Raw genomic sequence first — 21,288 nt, 5'->3', positions numbered from 1 at the left:
AGGCATTTGAATGTATTTGTCATATGGAAAGGGCAATAGACTTGTTCTTGTTTTGGTCTTAGAGGGCGAAACTAGGATTAATTAATGGATTTTGTAGAAAGGTAGATTTGAATTTGGTCTAAGGAAAAACATTTTAATAATTAGGATTGTTTAGAAGGGATTTAGGCTGTTTTTGGAGGTGGTGGGTTTTCTCTCACTTGAGGTTTTCAAATGGACATGGGATGATCACTTCAGGGGCATCATGGTATGGTAGTGTGAAGTGGGGTGGGAAGTGTTTGTTTTTACTATAGTTTGTGCAAGATATCATCTAGAGTCCTTTTCAACTTAGAGAATTTGTACTTCTGTGATCTATGACCTCTAAACGCCAATGATGATTGAGGGGTAAAAGAGAGGATGTAAGATAAATAATCCCTCTATTCCCACATGCCTTCAATCTTCTCATTCAGTTAAACAGTATGAATTCTTGCCAAGACTTCCCACTGATCAGAGATTCCAATTCCATTCCCTCCCCTTACTCTCCTAAGCTTAGTGGATAAAACATTTGCTGACTCCCAAGTTAAAGCATTAAATTTGATTAAATGCCAAATGCCTGTGCCTGTTCCTGTCAAACTGTATTCAAAGGAGAAATGAAACTTCTGTTGTTAAGTGATTGCATATTACAGTAACCAGAGTAAGAAGTGGGCTGAGAAGTCATTTTACTCCCTTGACGTCCTCTGCTGGTGATATGACACAGTAAACATGACTGAAACTGTTATTTTGGGTCTCAGTTCGTCATGGCTGAGGTCCCCTCTTCTGGGCACATGGCTTTTAGAATCCTTTAGTCCTAGGTCAAGAATTCATTGAGATATTAAAGTGACAGACTCCTTGATGATGATGATGCAGGTGGATGGCTGTAAGGTCTAGTAGGTTCTACCACACTAAAAAGATTTCTCAAACAGGTCAAGAAGTGAATTGATTTGTTCGTCCAAAGATCAACTCAGCTAAGTTGTTTGAAGACTTTGTGAAGTTAGAGAGCTGAACTTAGAAAAGAAAGGTTAGAACAATCTGGATTCAATCTCTCCCTTGGATATTAGTTGAATGACTCCTGTAAGTTATTTAGTTGGACTTCTGTTTCCTCAGCTGTAAAATAAGAGATTTAGACTCAGCAATATATAAAATCACTCCCATCTCTAAATCTATGATTCTCTGTTCTGTTATGTGCTGAAAGGCTCATTATCATTAGGTGGGTCACTAGGTAATAAATTCTTTGGCCAACGCAAGTCTTTGGAGCATTAGGAAATTGTATCTCTTGGTTTTGTCCATGGGAAGCAAGTACCACAATTTCAATAATGTGGGAAAAGCAATCAGGAAGAATAGAAAGAGCTATTCATGCATGTACTATTAACAAATTACCATAAGTTTTACTAGCCACTCCAATAAAAGCATAGAATTATAGATTTAGGAGTGGAATGAACTTCAGACATGTCAACCTCAATTTTTCACTAATGAGGAAAATAGAACTCAAAGACATTAAGTTTGTTTTCCTTGCTTTTTCAATGTCCAGGGAAGAAAAAAGGAAGAGACCTGGGACCTGAAAATAAAATAAAATTCATTTAAAAAAAATTTAAGTTTCTTCTAGTTGTAGGAGATAGTAATTAGAAATAAAATTTGAACCCGAATCTATAGATTGTTGCTCTTTCCATTGAAGAGCAGTCTTCTGCTCATAACAAAAATCCTGGAAGAAATTAGATTGAGCTCAAGATAAATCTAGGAGTGAATAAGCAATTAATAGAAACAAAAAAATGTGAGTCAGAATATCAGCTGTGCAGCCTGATGTTTTGACTGCATGTCAGAACAACCCTTTTTAGCAAAGCATTTGTTGTTCAGTCATTTTTCAGTCATGTCTGACTTTTTGTGACCCCATTTGGGGTTTTCTTGGCAAAGATAGTGGAGTGGTTTGTCATTTCCTTCTCTAGCTCATTTTACAGATGAGACAGGGAAGCTAAGTGACATAATACATAAAGAGCTAGTTCTGGAGTCAGGAAGAACTGAGCTCACATTCGACTCAAATACTAATTATGTGACCTTGGGAAAGTCACTTAACCCTGACTGTCTCAAAAAGCCCTCAAAACAACCAAGCAGGTGGGGAAATGGAGGCAAATGGAATTAAATAACTTCCCTAGAGTGTCATAGTAGTAAGTATCTGAAGCCATATTTCAGCTCTAGTCTTCCTGACTCCAGTGCTGGTGCTCAATTCACGCAGTTACACTAGGAAAGCATTAGTGAGAATTTGAAACAAAATCTGACCCTTTTCTTTTCTTTCTCCCTCAAAAAAGGACCCCCGTAGACCTGTTATTGACTCTTCCATTAAATGTGAAACTTGAAGTAAGTCACTTCCAAGCTTAGCCTTAGTTTTTTTTTTTTTCAATTATAACAAAAGAGGTCAGATCAGATGGTAGAATCTTAGGATTTAGATCCAGAAAGGGGTCCATAAGTTATCTACTCCATTTGTATGAGGAAACTGAAGACTGGAGTAAGTGTTATCCAGGGTAACACAGCTAATGAATTAATGTCTGTTTAACCCAAGTTTTTTTTTTTTTTTAACCTCCAAATCTATCCCTCTGTTCATTGTGCCATGCTGCCTAGCACTTTCAACTTTAAAAAATTCTAAGATTTGACCAGTTAGCTCATTCACACAGAACTTCAGAGTTCTTTTATGGTCCTTTACTGCCATATAGGATTTCCTGATAATGCTGCTTAATGTGATCCAGGTAAAAGGTACTAGGCTGGCTCATTCATTTTCTGAGGCTATATTCGGCAAGATGGTAAATGGTTTGGTGTTTCGTAAACATAGCCCTGCACTACTGGCGAGCTAAAACCTCAGATCACACCCTCTATATCAGAATAGGCTTCTCTGGACTTGGTTCCATTAATAAAGTCAGTCAAATTTGCCTTTGGAAACCCTAGGGCATAACCAGAAGCCATAAGTCTCTGAGCCTGGCAGAAACCATTTGAATTGGTCTGGCTAATTGTTTGTGATGGAGCCTATAACTCACCATTCACAACCACTATATAAGGGAACATTTGAAAGAATTATTTTTACTGATGATGCAGAGAAAGTCCTAAGTGAGATGAAGATGTTATAAATCACCAACTTCAAACACTGCCTTGTTGCCAACTATAGAGTTATTAGAAATAGAGTCAACACACCATTTCTCCACTCTATGTCTTTTTTCTTTTACAATCTCTTTTTATTAGAAGTTGCAAAAGATTTATTTATCTCTGCCAAACTGCTTTCTCTAAGCTATGGATTAGACGATCATGGATTTAGAACTAGAAGAGATTTAATTTTTTTTTAAATTAGATTTTCTTTTATTTTTTGGTCCCAGTTTTCTTTCTCCTTTCTTCTCCTTACTTTCTCCGCTGGACATTGAGAAAACAAGAAAAGCAAACCGCACTACAAACATGTACAGGCAAACAAAACAAAATTCCCATATCCAAAAGAAAAACATAATTAATCTGTACTTGAGGCAGCTAGACAGGACACTGCTGGGCCTGGAGACAGGAAGATCTGTGTTCAACTGTAGCCTCAGACATATACTGACTGTGTGAACCTGGGCAAGTCATTTAACCTCTATCTGCTTCAATTTCCTCAACTGTAATATAGGAATAATAATAATATCTACCTCTCAGGATTGTTGTGAAGATTAAATGAGATAATATTTATTATTGTTGTGTTCTTCATTCTCAAAAAGGACCATGACATTGGGAAGGTGATGCTGTGATATGCAAGTAATTTGGATTTAAGTGAGGATGGGCAGTGCAAAATCATTTCACTTCTTAGCTCATAGTAGGCACTTAACAAATGATTATTTTCTTTCCTTCTTATACTCTGAGTGAACTATCTCTCTGTTAGAATATTAGTATCATGTTTCAGTATAAATATTCTGGAATTGTGATTGATCATCATATTGATTAGCATTCCTAAGTCTTTCAAAGTTTTCTCTTCAACTTGTCATTGCATACATTGTTTTCCTGGTCCTGCTTTTTTATTTTCACCAATTCATATGATTCTTTCCAGTTTTATTTTGAAACCATCCCCTAGAATATGGTCATCTGGTCTAACTCCCTTTTTTCATAAATCAGGAAGTCTCTTTCTAGAGTCAAGTTATTTGTCCAAGGTCCACAAAAGGAATAAGTGCTGAAGATGGGGTTTGAATGCACATCCTCTGACTCTGAAATCAGTGTGCTTTCTGCTGTATCAGATTACTTTTCTTGTGCCTCTCATCCCTTTCCTCAACGTAGGAAGTATCCTATTGGACCTCAGACATATTCTTTAAATAACCAAATTTTCATATCTCTCCAAAAGCCATCACCAATATAATTAGAGTAGGAGTCAGACTAAGATTGGGATTCTGAAGAACAGGGAGAGTTTTTAAACGCAGAAAAGTGACTTTTTTTGGGCATATAGACCCAAATGAGAGGCAGTGTGATGTAATGGATAGAGAGGTGGTCTTAGAGCCAGGAAGACCTATATCCAGACTCTCCTTCTGATATATTTTCCTTGTTTTATCCTGAGCAAGTCACTTAATTCCCAAAGTGCTCTGGCCAACCCTATAAAACAGGATTAGAAGCTCTTTTGAATCATGGACCTCTTTCTCTTTGGCAGTTGGGTAAAGCCCAGAGTCCCTTCCCAGAATGTTGTTCTGACAATATCTTTTGAGTTCTCATGAGAAAAATGGGTTGAGCAATGAGACAAAGATATAGAAATCTCTAGAAATTGCTCCCAAGCTCTTTGTTACTCCAGCAGAAGGATTTCTTTGGGTTTAGCATGTTCAGAATATATCCTCTATTTTGAGAGTAAGGAAGAAAAGCATCTGTCTTAAAGCCTAAGTTTATACAGGAGCTACTTCTAGTCCAGGAGGTTTATAACCTCTTGTTTGTGTGTCATTGTCCCTGTTGGCAGTGTGGTAAACCTTCACATAGTAATGTTTTTAAATACATAAATCACAGGAGAAAATAATTACATTGAGGTACAGTTTTCAAAATATTAAAAAAATCTTCAAGTTCACTAACCCCAGGTTAAGAACTTTTGTAAGACAAAAATTGAAGGGAAGATCCCAGTCTTCATTGATGAAGTTTCCTCATCTGTAAGTTTGCTATATCAGTGAAATTATGGGTGTAGTTCTGATCTTATTCATTGAAATAGACCTTGTAAAGATGGTCCAGTGGGTATCAGGCCTGGTTCCTTGCCTTTAGTTCTGAAATTCAGTGTTAATCTAAAAGTGGGCAGAATTTGGGAAATTTTAGCTAAAATTCAGATATTCCAATTTAATGAAAAACAATGACATATATTATGTCCTTAGATTTTGAATTCTTAAGGCCAAATTTAGTAGAATATTTTATTCACTTGAATATAACTTCCTAGAATTGATACAAAACCAGAAGAACTTTGTGTTTGGGAGAATGACCTTCTTGAAGAAAGGAAAATGATAAAAAAAACAGAATGAGATCCAAAAAAGAATAACTTGCAAGGAATATTTCTCCAGTCTTAACTCAATGTCCTATACCTTCCCCTGTACATTTGAAGTTTGGTTCAAAGGGAAATGGTGTTTAATGGTAATTCTGATTTTCTGCAAGAATTCCTGGGTTCTCAGTCACCAGAGATTCAGTTTTACTAAGGACAATTAAAGCTATTTGAGGACAAGGACTTCCGTTTTTCTCTTTATTTCTTTATGGACCAACCAACAATGCCTGAGACATGGCAGATATTTGTTTAAATAAATTTGATTCACTGGTTTTACTTTACTAACACAGAAAGAGAGAGAAATTATATTTTCAATATAGGTTAAAAAAGAAAGGGTTTTCTGGTTAATGAATCAGAAAATTAAAATCATTCAACGATTCCTATCCCCAATTAATATGGATAATTGAACTTTGATGTAAAATAATAGTACCCTATGTAGGATATTATTTCTTGGCTATCTCCATTGCATACCCATATAAAATACCTATAAAAGCCTTGGGAAGATATCCTCTTCTTATCTTCTCAGATCAAAGAAGGACAATACTTTTTAGAGAAATTCTTTAAAGAGATCAACAGATCTATAATTTAAGTAAAAATATTTAAAAAGTAGACCAAGCAACAATTAATTAAGAAGCATTTCTTAAACATCCACTCTAATGGACAGGTAGATGGTCAAGTGAATAAAGCTCTGGGTCTGGAGTCAGAAAGACTGACTTCAAATCTGGCTTCAGATACTTACTAGCTGGGTCAACCTGAACAAGTCACTTAACTCTCTTGGCTTCAGTGCCTCATCTGTAAAATGAGCTAGAGAAGGAAATGACAAATCACTTCCATGTTTTTGCTAAAAAAACACCAAATGAGGTTATGAAGAGTTGGACATGACTGAAAATGATTCAACAACAAACAACAAAAACAGTTCCTCTGTGATAGGCACTGAACTAGATGTTAGGTATATAAAATTTTTAAAAAAAATCTCTGCCTTCAAGTAGTTTACATTCTGCATAAAGAAACTACACACACACACACACACACACACACACACGCACACACACACACACACTATGTGTGTATATATATATATATATATACATACACATATGTACATATCTATATATCCATAGAGATATATAGATCTCCCTATATAACACTATAGATATAGATTTATACATACTTCTGTATGCAACATATTCAACAGATGTTGAAACATATTCAAGATAAACAAAAGATAATTTAGCAGGGATATATTATTAAATGGAGGAAAATTAGGAAAACTCTACTGTTGGAAATTACATATAAACTTTTTTAAAAACTTCAATTGTTTTTTATTCCTTTTAAGAATATCTGAGTGTGCCTTGGGAGATTAACTACTGGATATTTGGGTTTTTTAAAATTAAAATTCTAAACCTAAACATCAAAAAGGAGTATTTCTACATACACAGCAGAACACAAAAAATATTATTCTACATGAAGTGATTAATCTCCCTTTTTTATTGGCTTTCCCCCTCTCAATAGTATTTTATTTTTCCAAATACATGCAAATATAGTTTTTGAATCCATTCCTGCAAGACCTTATGTTCCAAGTTTTTCTCTCTCTCTTTATCTCCCTCCTTCCTAAGATAGTAAGCAATCCAATATAGATGAAACATGTGCAATCTTTTAAAAAATATTTCCAAATTTGTCATGTTGAGCAAGAAAAATCAGATCAAAAAGGAAAAAAAAACCCACGAGAAAGAAAAAGCAAGCAAATAAACAAAGAAAGGTATGCTTTGATCCACATTTAATTTCCATTGTTCTCTCTCTGGATGCAGAGGGCACCCCTCATCCCACGTCTTTTAGAATTGTCTTGAATCACTACATTTCTGAGAAGAGCCAAGTCCATCACAGTTATGATCATCACACAATTTTACTCTTAATGTGTACAATATTCTCCTGACTCTGCTTACCATGTGAACTAAATTTTGAAAGATATTGGATAATCTAAGAGGTAGACATGAGGAAAGAGTACATTCTAGGTGTGGAAGATACTTTTGCAAAGATGCAGAGATAGGAGATGGATTATTATATGAGAGCAAGAGCAAGAAAACCAGTTTGGCTACCCTGAAGATTTGTTAAAATGGAAGGTACATTGGAGCCAAGTCGTAACGAGCTTTAAATACCAAATAGCAGAATCTGTATTTGATTCCAAGGCTAATGTTTATTGAGTGAGACAATGACATGCACAGGCTTGATAAATATCACTTTGGTAACTATATCTCTCTGTTTTTCTGTCTCCCTCCATCCCTCTCTCTTTCCTCTCCCAGTTTTCTTTCTGTATTGTGAGGCAATAAAGGTTAAGTGACTTGCCCAATGTCACAAGCTCTAGTGTCTGAGGCCAGAAGAGGGAGGAAATGGTTGAGGCAGGGAAGAGAGGAGGAGGAAGAAAAAGAATTGCAATAGTACAAGTGATGAGTTATGGAAATGGTCATATGAATAGGGAGAAAGGAACAGAAGTGAGAGTTATGAAGGTAAAATCGATAAAATCAAGAGATTTGTCCAGACAACTAAGTATAAAGGAAAACTAAGTGGGGCATTCTCTGTGTCATTTTGGTACTGATATGTGGAAAGAATTATGAGATCATAAAAAGAACCATACTAGATTGTTCAGTGAGACTGGTTTTCCATCTTGAAGAAAACCAAGGAATTCACTTGAAAGACCAGGACAATAGCTACCCATAATGCACTTTCCCTGTCAAAATTTAGTGGTATCTCCTCAAATCTCACTCACTCTCCTAAAATAATCAATCTTTTCATTATAATGGATTCAACTCACTGCTAAAGAACTTTGAAGGATCTCCCAATAAAACACTCCAGAATTTCAGGTTTTCTTTTACCTTTAGAATACACAATTAAGGAATAGTTTAACTGAATGCTAATAGTCAGTGTTATTTCTTTCTGTGAATTTCACTGTGGGGAGGCAGCATGATATTGCTTATGACAAGAACAAATTCCAGCTCTTCTGCTTAGCATAGAGCCAGGATCCAGTTTCCTATGCTGTAAAGTGAGAGGATTGTATTGAGCATCTCTAATGTTCTTTCATATCCTCTAATCTTAGACCACTTTTGGATTGTTCAGCAATAAATCAGATTATTTACAGGAACATTTTATTGATGACTGATTACAGATTGTTTTTATTCTTACTTTGTTTTCTGTCTGCTTTTCTGTCCCACCCACCTTATCATTCTGGTAGTCAGACTCCAGTGTGGTAAATAGTTCTGCATTTGTCCATATTGGCAAATATTACTCCCAGAAACAAATCCCAATTGCCCACAGAGGAGCATTTTGATATGGAATAGGGTTTAATTGCATTCCATCTTGTCTGAGGCCAATAATCCAAATTGGTTCTCCCTTTTTCTAATTGTTACCATTTACTTTCCCTTCCCTTTGTTGTATAAAGTAAAGATATCAGGCAGGTTAGTTGTGAAGGTTGAATTCCTTTCTAATTATAAGAAAAATTGCTACTTCTTTCTTTCATTATCCTTAATGGAAATTAGCTGCATAAATTTTTGAGGCTTGAGGTAAGGCTATATATCTCTGATGGCATTCCCAAATTCAGGTCATAAACATTAAAGAAGAATCAGGCCCTGCTGAACTAAAAAGCATTCCTGAGAGATGGGCATGGTCTTGCCAGGGAATAAGATCAATCAACTAAGAACTCACCAAGGACAGCTCCAATTTGGCCAAACTGTATGATGCAATTATTTTTTGAGGAGAAAAAAAAATTCTGGCTCCCTTGTTTCTTTTCTGAGAGTGCTTCTTATACTGGACATGATATAAATGTTCTCTTTTTCAGCCTTTGTGCTTGAGGGACCATCATAAACCATGCAATATTCATTCAGAAAATATTTAAAGAATTCCTATAATGTGCAAGGCTTTGCAGTAAGTAGGCTCTTAAATTGGGAGTGTTTCTTCCTAAAATAAATTTGGGCTATTAAAAGGCACATTGATTCCTTCTAGCAACTAAGATAGCATATTGGATTATTGTCACAAAACCATGAAATCAAAAAAATTTTAAGTCAATTCTTAATTTTTTTGTTTCTATAGATTTAGTAATTTTCTTTCACTTTTTTTATAAGCAAAAGAACTGTTTTATTAAATTCTCCTATTGAACATGGCTAATTCAGTGGTCCTGTTTCTTTGAGTTCTAAATTATGTGGTCACTGGGAGACATCTGTATTACTTAGTTTAAGTACTCAGTACTTAAAGCAAGGATTCTCAACCTTTTTTTGTTGTTGTGTTATGGGTCCCTTTGATAGTCTGGTAAAACCTATTGACTTCTGAGTTGGTCAGTAAACATCTATCAAGTACCTACTATTTGTGCCAAGTAATATGTTAAGTGTTAGAATGTTTTCAAATACATAAAACAAAATACATAAGAGTACAAAGAAAATCAACCATATTCAAATACAATTATTAAAATATTATGAAAAACAGTTTCCAGACTTCAAGTTATAAATCCTTGATCTAGTTCAATTGCTCCATTTTTCAGATGAGGAGACTAAGGTTTGCATAGGGGAAAAGATTAAATAACAGAGCTGAAATTCCAGTATCTATCTTCTAGTTTCCAAGGCTCTTTCTCCTACAATACAGCTGCCTCTTAATCCCACAACATTTCCATTACTTTATACCAAGGCCCAGGTTATGGAAGATGCCAATCTTTTGTTGTTTAGGTGCCTCCATGGGATTCTTGCAGACTTTTTAGTGACTGTTCTGATTCAAGCAGAAACCTTTTATGTCTTCCCACTCCTTTAAGAAAAAGAGCTGTGGTTGAGGTATGCAAGCAGAATGGATTCCTTTTGGAGATTTCCATACTATTATTCTGAATTTGAGATGTATTTGACATCATACATTCTCTAGTGCTTGTTTACTTGATGCTAAATGACTTTATATATCTCGAGGCTTACCTGATCTTACTAGAAGATTACCTATTCCACTGCATTCTTTCAATAGAAACAGTAACCACAATTGATAATTATTGTGTACTCTGACAGTTTCTTCACTTAGAAGGTAGGGATAATAATAGCACCCAGCCACCAGAGTTGCTGTGGGATCAAATGAGCTATTTGTAGAGTGCTTTGTAAAACTTAAAGTTTTATATAAGTGCTAATTATTAATTATTATTATAGCTCTCTCTCTAGAACATATTGGCTGTGTGGTCCTAGACAAGTCATTTAATTGTTCAGTTCCCCAAACAACTTTCTTATATAGAATGCAGTAGAATAGTTGCAACTCTGCATTGGTAGAAAGTTTCCTGTGGATGAAATCAGAGGTCAGGAATAAAAAAAAGTTCCTATTTAGAATCTGATAACAAATGTTTATAAATGTTTAACTGTCTAATAAATATTTGTTTAATTGACTGGAACTAACCTTCTATTACAAGCCCTACGGGTATTAATAATGAGGTCAGTTCTTTTCCAGTTCCATCATGAGAAAGCTGCGTGGCTGATAAAACCTTCCTTCTTCCTTTTCTTCACTATTGGGACAATAATAGTTTCTAGTCCATCAATGCAAATTAGTAGAAGCTTTGGGGTCTCTCTGGATTGAATCCAAGTCTCTTATACAGAAATTCCAAGGACACAGAAACAGTTGAAGGATTGGTTTTTGCAGCATCACTGAAAATGCTGTTGCAAAGAGTCATTTCTCATTCATATTTTCCTGTTGAATATCTGGTTTTATAAAATATGAAGGACAGGTAATGAAAGATAAGAAGGAAAAGGGAAGAAGAAGAGAACGGAAAGGATAAGTGATGAAAGAAAGGGAGACCAGAGAGAGAGATGAAGAGGAAGAGTGAACATAGAAAAGAGAAAATAGAGGGAAAAGGGAAAAAAGAGGAGGGCATAGAAAGAATGAGAAGAAAAGAGGAGAAAGGGGGAAAAGAGAGAAAGCGAGATGAAGAAGGTAAAAGAAATGTGAAATGTGGGAGAAAAAAGGGAGAAATGATTAGGAGTCAGGAAACCTAAGTTTTGATTTCAGTTATGCCAATAATGAGCTACATGACTTTGAGTAAATTGTCATAAATTAGTTCAAATATAATTATTTTGAAAAATTAATTTTAAATTTGGTCTCACTTTTCCTGCAGTAAAATAAAGGGTTGGATTAGATGATTTCTAAGACTTTTTGAATTGTTCAGAAAGAGAAGTGAGGAGAGAATCCTTAAAGGCTTGTCCAGACCACCATATTCTCCCCAAATATGCAGTGAACTCAGCTTTCATATGTTCATGCTTTTGCTCATGTTATTGCTTTTGTTTAAAATATCTCTTCAACTTTTCATTAGCACTGAATTCCATGCAATCTTTTTTTTTTGGCGGGGGGAGAGAACTGGGAGTAGGTGGAAGGCAATTGTGTTAAATGACTTGTCCAAGATCACACAGCTAGTGAGTGTCTGAGGCTGGATTTGAACTCAGATTCTCCTGATTCCAGGGCCACTTTTATATTACCTCAAAATATTTTAAAGCTTAGTTCAAAGGCCTCTTCCACGAAGCCTGCCCTTTTGGAGTAAGGAACTATCATTTCCTTAAGGTTTTATAAAATACTTGGATTTGCAAGCAGGAAGGAAGGAAACAATCACTTATTAAACACTTTACAAATACTATCTCTTTTAATCCTCACAGAAATTCTGGTGCATAGGTGCTAATATTATTCTCATTTTACAATTGAAGAAATTGAGTCAGATAAAGGTTAAGTGATTTACACAGCTAGAATGGTGCAGTGGACAAGAATGCTGGGCCTGGAGGCAGGAAAACATTTTCCTGAGTTAAAATCTGATTTTAGGCATTTGTTAGCTATGTGGTCCTGTCACTTAACCCAATTTGCCTATAAAATGAGAAGGAAATGGCAAATTACTCTACTATCTTTGCCAAGAAAACTCCAAATGAGGTATGGAGAGTCGGACACAACTGAAGAAACTGAATAACGGCATCAAAAGTGTCTAAAGCTGTATTTGAATACAGATCTTCCTGAATGCAGTCCAAAATTCTATTTATTACACCACCCAGCAATAATCAATCCTATGGTAATGATGTAATCTGCATAAGGCATAAGATTTTCTCTTTTATCACTCTAACAGACTTAGTTCCTTGAAACTAAGGATTAATTAAACTTGTCCCCTCTAACCCCCAGCACAGTCCTCTATGCACAATATGTCCTTAATATGTTTGTTTTTATTACTAGCCATTGTGCAAGATTCAGAACTCAATAAAACAGTTCAAAAGCATTTCTAAAGGATTTAGGAGATAGTAATTAAAAAAATTAAAATTGCATTGATAACTTGTTTTTACATTATTTATATTTCTCAACATATCCTTTCCCTTCCCTTCTTCTCCTAGAGACTCATTCCTTACAGTAGACTATTAAAGTGGGCAAAAAGTCCAGAGAAATTAAATAAAAATAAAGTCTGACATTATATGCAGTATTCCATAACTATACCCTTCCATCTCTACAAAAGAGATGGGGAACTGATTTTTTCATATATCTTCTTTGGGGTCAAGCTTGGTCATTATAGGAGCAGTTATGTGGTGAAGAGGATAGAGTGATAGTTCTGGAGTCAGGAGAACCTGAGTTCAAATCTGGCCTCAGTTAATAACTGTGTGACCCTGGGCAAGTCATCTAACCTTCCCTCAATTCTTCATTTATAAAATGAGATGGAAAAGGAAATGGAAAACCACTCCAATATCTTTACCAAGAAAACCCCAAATGGGGTTTTAAAGAGTTGGATATGACTGAAATGACTCAATAACATCAATTGGTCATTGTAATTTCAGGGCATTCAATTTCTATGGTTTTATTGTTATTGTTGTTTGTACTTACATTGTTGCAGTCATTATGTATGTTGTTTTTCCTCATTGTACTTACTTCACTTTATAGCTGTTCATTTAACTCTTCTCAAACTTCTCTTGGAGAAGTTTACTTTGAAGAGCATAGTCCTTTATTGTGTTTAATAATAAAAATAATAGTTAGCATTTATGCAATATCTACTATATGCTAGGTACTTTAAAAATATTGTTTTATGATCCTTATATCAACCCTGGGAGGTAAGTTGATATTATTATCACCATTTTATAATTGAGGAAATAGAAGCAGAGGCTGAGTGACTTACCCAAGGTCACAAAATAGTATCTGAGGTTGCATTTGAACTTGAGTCTTCTGACTCTTGGTCCAGTGTTCAATCTACTGTGACACTTATCTGCTTCAGAGTTTTCAAATGACATATTTAGAGATAATTACTTGTATTGAAGAAGCACCACAGAGAGATGAGTCTTTCAACCACAGCATTTCTCAAAAACCATTTACTAAATCATAAAAGATTTTCAACTTGAGCTGGTAGAGGGAATACTGAGAGCAGAAAAAATATAAATCCATGAAATACTATCTTAAAGAAAATACTTGACAAGGAGGTCATGGGAATGGTAGGGGGCCCAGAGGATGCAAAAGCATTAGGAGCTGATGTCAATTGAATGTCCTTGATTAATCCATTTTCCAGCTATTTCTCCACTGAGTTGTGAATTCTCCAAAAGCTTCTGCACAGAAAACTTGTATTATCCTTTAAATAACTCTGGCCTCTGTTAGATAAGTTTTTACTTTTATCTAGGCCTCCCCCTTCTCCTTCCTGGCCATCTCCAAACTATGGGACCTGCTCTCTGGCTTACATCCACATCTACTCCCCATCAGAAACTTAGACTCTGTCCCTGGAGCTCTGGTTATCCTTACCCCCATTAGAATGTAAGCTCCTCAAATTGGGACTATCTTGTTTGCTTTTATTTGCATTCACAGCATTTATCATAGTGCCTGGCACAGAGTAAGTACTTAATTAATGTTCTGTGTATTTGTTTCTCTCTGTCTCTGTCTCTTCCCCTCTCTCCACACATATATATGCATATATATACAAACACATGCATATCTATGTATATATACACACATATATGTATAGATATAAATCAGTCTGAAATTTTGAAGGCTATGGGGAAATGTGATTTGAGTTACGGATGCAGGAGAGATCCAAGCTTTTTCAGTGACTCATTGGTTACATAAAAAGGAAAAGGGGGTGTGTGTGGATCCTCATAAAACAAACCAGTGCCCTCACCTCTCAGAGGACTGACTGCATGTACCTCTCCTCTTCCTAAGAGGGTTTTGATGAACACTTGAGGGGAAATAAGAGTGCAGCTCAGCGGCTTTGGGGGTTGGAAGGGCAGCTGTGGATCAGAAGCCAAGTCAGTTTATCGGTTGAAGGCTTTGATCAGCAGAAATGTGGTGGGAAATAAGCCCTCTCATCATTTTAGTCTGTTCAGCAGAAATGTGCTGATGAGCATCGGAACTAGGACAGCATGCACAAGCAAAGACAAGGCAGCCGGGGGTGCCTTTAGCTATTCAAAGCATTTCTTGAGGCAGCCAAGGACCTGTAGCACTAACTTCCTGACTGATGACTGCAGTTAGAAAAGTCCTAGGACTTGAATTTAACTCTTGGTTGGAAGGGGAAGTTCTTTGCATGATTGAAAATTGCCCAACTAAATTAGAAAAAATATATGATATGCAAGGAAAGAGGCAGCCCATTGGGGCAGCTAGAGGTATGACTGAGAAGTCAGGAAGTTCCATGTTCCAGAACTACCTATGATAACAAGCTGGGTGAATAAGGGCAAGCTAAGTAACCTCTTAATATTTTAGGCAACATTTTAATTACTACCTGCGTGATCCTTTTATGTTCTTTTTTTCTTCTGGGGAAAATGTAATTTATTTTATTTTTAATTTATGAAATTAAACTTATTTATGGAATAAAATGAAGAGTTTGGATTAGATGATTTCTAATATTCCAAATAGCTTGAAATTTATATGTTGCATTTTGAAATGCAAAATGGATAATTTTGATTACATTAAATTACAAAGATTTTTGCACAAAAAGCTAATGTAGCCAAGAAAGCAGAAATCTGGGAAATAATTTTTATAGCCAGTCTTTTTGGTAAAGGCCTTACTTCTAAAAGATATGGAGAACTGAGATAAATTTATAAGAATACAAGTCATTCCCCAATTGATAAATGGTCAAAAGATATCAACAGGCAATTTTCAGATGAAGAAATTAAAGCCATTTATAGTCATATGAAAAAATGCTCTAAATCAGTATTGATTAGATAAATGTAAATTAAAACAACTCTGAGGTACCATCTCACACCTCTCAGATTGGCTAAAATTACAAGAAAAGGTAATGATAAATGTTGGATGGGGTTATGGGAAAACTGGGATATTAATGAATTGTTGGTGGAACTGGTGGTAGAATTCTGTTCTGGAGACCAGTTTGGAACTATTCCCAAAGGGCTATAAAACTCTGCATACCCTTTGACCCATTGTCACTACTACTGGATTTGTATTCTCCCAAAAATCATAAAATAGGGAAAAGGTCCCACATGTGTAAAAAATGTTTCTAGCAGCTCTTTTTGTAGTGGCAAAAGATTAAAAAATGAGTAGATACCTTTCAATTGGTGAATGGCTGAATCAGTTATGGTACACGAATGTAAAGGAATATTATTGTTCTATAAGAAATGATGAGCAGGCTGATTTCAGAAAAGCCTGGAAAGACTTACATGAGCTGAAGCTGAATGAAGTGAGCAGAACCAGGAAAACTTTGAACACAGTAACAGCAAGATGATATAATGAGCAAGATGATCAACTATGATAGACTTAGCTTTTTTCAACAATTCAGTGATCCAAAACAATTCCAGAAAGTTTCAGATGGAAAATGCCAGAGAGAGAACTATGGAGACTGAATACACATCAAAGCATACATTTTTCTTTTCTTTTCTTTTCTTTTTTTTTTTTTTGTGGTTTTTCACTTTTAATTCTGATTTTTCTTCCCCAACATGACTCATGTGGAAACATATTTAAAATGAATGTACAATTTTTTAAAAAAAATTAAAATATAAACAATTAGCCTCACTTCTGGAAAAAAATACATATTGCAGTTGAGTTGTTAACCTATGTTAGTGAAGGGAGTTCCTTACATTTATGAGGTTACAAGTGTTTATTCTTTCCTCTCTCTCCCTTTTTCAATAAAACAAAATATGGTCAGGAAGTGGGAGTACCAGGTTAATCCAGTATGCTGAATAGCAGGGCTACCACATCCACAACAAATAGGTAATATATATGTGTATATCTATATCTATATCTATATATACTTTTTTTCCTCCCCAAGGTAATTGGAGTTAAGTTACTTGCCCAGGGTCATACAGCCAGGAAATATTAAGTGTCTGAGGCCACATTTGAATTCAAGTCCTCCTGACTTCAGGGCTGGTGCTCTATTCAGTACATTAACCAGCTGCTGCTAGGCAATATATTTTAAATGAATTAGAATGTAATAAAACTGAGACTTTAATAGCTCAATAAAATTCATAAAATCATTGGTAGAGGTACTCCTTTCCATCAGTATAGAACAGACTTATCTATGTCCCTTCACCTTGTGTTATTTCTATGCATGATTTCCTATAAGTGCTTTGAATAAATGAATATTTATTATATATATATAATAAATGAATACATATTCATTGTTTTAGAGGCTTTCCTAGTCTTTGAGTACTGATACAATACTCAAGCTTTGCACTAGCTTCTTCCCCCCACCACATCCCCAATCCGATTCTTTATTTTCATCTTTTATATCATTGTTAATATCCATTTCTTGAACAAAGATTAATTTTGAAAGTATTTTTTAAACTATTTTGTAGCTTACTTGTACTACACACATCTCTTCATTGCTCTTTGCAGCACTATAATTATTTTTATTTTTTATTGCTTAGAGATTATGCTATTCTAGTATCTATAGCCATATAGTCAACACTAAAAAAGTAATGGCATTAAAATGATGGGCATTTGTGGTGAGAATATCAGCATAGGATCATTTAAGACACTGAGAAGCTTCTCACATGCCATCTATCCCACTTTTTTCCTTCTAATAAATTTTGGTTTCTGCCTAGGTATGTGTACTGATGGATTTGTTCATTGAACTGCTCACCCAATTGCATGTCATAGTTTGGATGGAAGAAATGTTTCATTCATTTGTTTTGTCATACATGGGTTATTAGGAGCTTCTCTTCTGAGTGGCCATAAGTCATTTTATGTAAGAATTCATTCTACAAATAATTATTAAGTAGGGTCAAAATCCTCTATTAGAGTCTTCTACTGGTGCTTGACTCTGGGGGAGAGGTAACCCTGGGTTTTCAAGGACCATTTCACTGGAAAGTGTATTCTGGTAGGTCTCTCACTAAGTTGGAAGAAACAAGTTTATTAAGAATTATAAGGACTGTTAGCTAAATTCCAAGAGACTGGTCATTAGAAAGCTGACCATTGCATAAGAAAACTGAAGACCATATACTTAGACAAAAAATTGAAATTTGTGTCAATAAAGGGTTTTTCTATTCCAAGAAAATGTGAATCTTTTAAATTGTAAAGTATTTGAGTTGCACACATATTGTACAGGAGGGACTTGGGTTTTTTCAGTGTCCTGAAATTTATTATTAAGCTGCAGCATTTTTCTCGGTCTAATAAATGATTATCTTCAGAATAAGCAGAAGTATTTAACTTAAATACTTCTACCTGGAATTCAAGACCCTCTTTATTCTGACCTTATCCTATCCCATCTCATTTCATATTTCTTCCCAATATGAAACAATCAGGGTGGTCAATTTCATCATCTCTAATACACAAGATTATAGATCTAAAGCTGTGTGAGCCAAGAAGCCATCTGGCCCAACTCCTTCATTTTACAGATGAGCTGAAGCATGGAGAGGTTTGAGATCATTTCCTCTGATTTTTTTCACTAATACCACACCAACACCATACAATTATTATTACATGACATGATAATTATGAATGCTATATCTTTATTCATGTAACTACTGAGACTTAATGACCATCTGCTTGTACTCTATATGAACAATTCCCATCCATTCTTTAAGGCTTAATTTAAGTTTTCATTTTCTATGTCTCCTGGTCACCCCAGCCAGACTTATTGTTTCCTGGACTTCTATGACACTGAACCATTCATTTGCAACTTCTGCTCTAATATTAGTCTGGACTTAAGCTTTCAGTGATATAGATGGTTGACTTTCCAGTGATGTAGATTTTCTAATTTTTTAATGCTGTAGGTGATTACTCAATAGTATTGATGATTCTTGATTGATTCTCCAAAGAGGAATGCAGATTAATTCCTCTTAAGAATGCAGATCAACTATTCTGCAAGTTAGAGAGTTAATAACCCTCTTTGCCTTAGTTTCTTCATCTATAAAATGAGCTAAAGAAGTAAATGGCAAACCATTCCAGTATCTTTGCTAAGAAAATTCTAAATGGGGTCACAAAGAATTCTACACACCTGAAATGACTGAACAACAACATAGGCTTTCAAAAAAAACTTTCCTAGAGTCATGGGATACTATATGTCAGAGGTGGGAACTGAACCCAGGTTTTCCTAACTCCAGGGCAGGCTCTTCATTCATTATTCTTAATTGATTCTCTATGTAGATAAGCAGCTAAATGGTTCATTGAATTGAGTTCTGGCTTTCAAATCGTGAAAATCTAAATTCAAATTCTGCCTCAGGGATTTAGTAGCTAATTCTTTATAGCTAAGTCTCTGTAAATCTTAATTTCCTCATCTATAGAAAGGGGATAATAGTAGCACCTACTTCTGCAAGAATGAAATGAGAAAATGTATGTAAAGGGCTTTGCAAATCTTAAAGTTCTATATAAATACTAGATATTATTGTTAATTATCTTTTCATGTAAATGTCTTATTACCAATTAATATATAAGTTCTTTCACAGGCAGGACAGCTTCCAAGGACAGAAGCAAAGTCTTGGAACAGGAGACGCGTTAGAAATCTGCTTTCATTAATTATTAGTGTGGGCCAGACACAACCTCTAGGAGTCTCACTTTCCTCATTTACAATATGGGAATAAGATTAATTTCACTATTTATCTTACAGGGTTGTTCTAAACCTTGGTAAATCATGAAGTCCTATAGAAACAGGCATAGTTATGTTTGGAACCAAGCTTTGTACAAAATAGAAGCTTGATATATATATATATATATATATATATATATATATATAAATATATTTCATTAATAAGGGCAAGCCCTTAATGAAAAATTATTAAATGCTTTCTGAATGACAGATTGCTGTAGTTATTAATTAGGTGACCTGATTCCTAAATTTTTTTTTTGCACCGAGCACTTATATTCTGAAAGTCAAAGAAATATGTTTCCCAACTTGAAAGACCTTTTAAGAGCATGATATGTAAGAAAAATCATCAGACAAGAAAACATATTTGAAATAATGTGATCAGACAAGTCCACTACTTTGCCCATAGTAGGTTCTTACTAAATTAAATTGAATTAGCAACATTTGTCCAAGGAAGCCATGACTCCTGGATTTTCCTGACTTATGAGATGACTAGCCACTTTGGAAGTCCTGTACTATTTATTGTTCATTCATTCAAGAAATATATAGAGGAGCAGTGAAAAGACCTTGAATTTGAATTCAATGGACATTATCTGCAATCATAGGTTTGCTGCCACTTACAACCTGTGGGATCTTAGAGAACTGACTTAACCTCTCTGCACCCCAATTTATTCACTAGTAAAATGAGAGAATTGTGTTAGATATTCTCTAAAGGGGTCAGAGAAGTTGGCTGGATAGGGTGCTTGGTCTGGAGTCAGGAAGACCTGAATTCAAATGTGACCTCAGACATTAGCTATGTGACCTTGAACAAGTCACTTAATTCTGTTTGCCTCAGTTTCCTCATCTATCAAATGAACTGGAGAAGAAAATGCCAAACTTCTCCAGTGTTTTTGCCAAAAAAAAAAATAACCCAAATGGGGTCATGAAGAATCAGATATGATTGAAAACAATTAAGCAACAACAGCAACATTAACAAGAAGTCCTTTCTAGCACTAAATTTGGTGATTCAACGATGCTATTAGCACCCGCTATGGCAAACATTTGTAAAACACAGTACCATGTGGGGAATGCAAGGAAGTCTGAGACAATCTCTGTTTCCACAGCTTGCAGTTTGGCTGGAGATATAGGACACACAAACTTGAACAGTAAATGACAACAATGTACAAATGCCAAATGACATAACAAATACCTTCCGCTTTGGGAGGAATGAGAAAACACTATGTATGCCCAGTCAGGAATTCTTCACAGAGCAAGTGAGACTTAATCTGGGCCTTGAAGAATGTGGAAATGCAGCTAAATTGTATCTGTTAATGCTCAGAGGCAGGAATCTAAGTGGACACGTGGTACAAGTGCTGGAATTAGAAAGAGTTGAGTTCAAATTCTGCCTTAGGCACTCATCATCTGTGTAACCTGAACTTCTAAAGCCCTCATGGTTCTCATCTATAAAATGAGGGAATTAGGCAACATGGTCTTTAAGAGCACTCTCAGCTCTAAAATGTTGAGTTTAAATATGGGGAATAGTGAGTAGAATAGTCTGGGTAGAGGATAGAACATAGGGATAAGTTTGGAAAGCTAAGTTTGGGCCAGATTGAAGGACAGGAAACATATTTGAATTTTTACTGCCCAGCAATGTGGATCTGCTGTTGAAGGTTTTTGAATGGGGGAGATGACAGGATGCAGGGGATTTTAACAAGATTAATTTTTTTTCTTCACAATTGCCTTGGGTTTGCTTTGTGCAGTAGTTAAATATCCCCAAATCCTGGTCCAGATGGAGGATTGCTGCTGTCTGGCAACAGAAGCACATAGTCAGTGCCAC

The sequence above is a fragment of the Sarcophilus harrisii genome, chromosome 1 (genome assembly GCF_902635505.1).
Source record: "Sarcophilus harrisii chromosome 1, mSarHar1.11, whole genome shotgun sequence".
Taxonomy (NCBI): domain Eukaryota; kingdom Metazoa; phylum Chordata; class Mammalia; order Dasyuromorphia; family Dasyuridae; genus Sarcophilus; species Sarcophilus harrisii.
Note: the sequence above shows the minus strand (reverse complement) of the source record.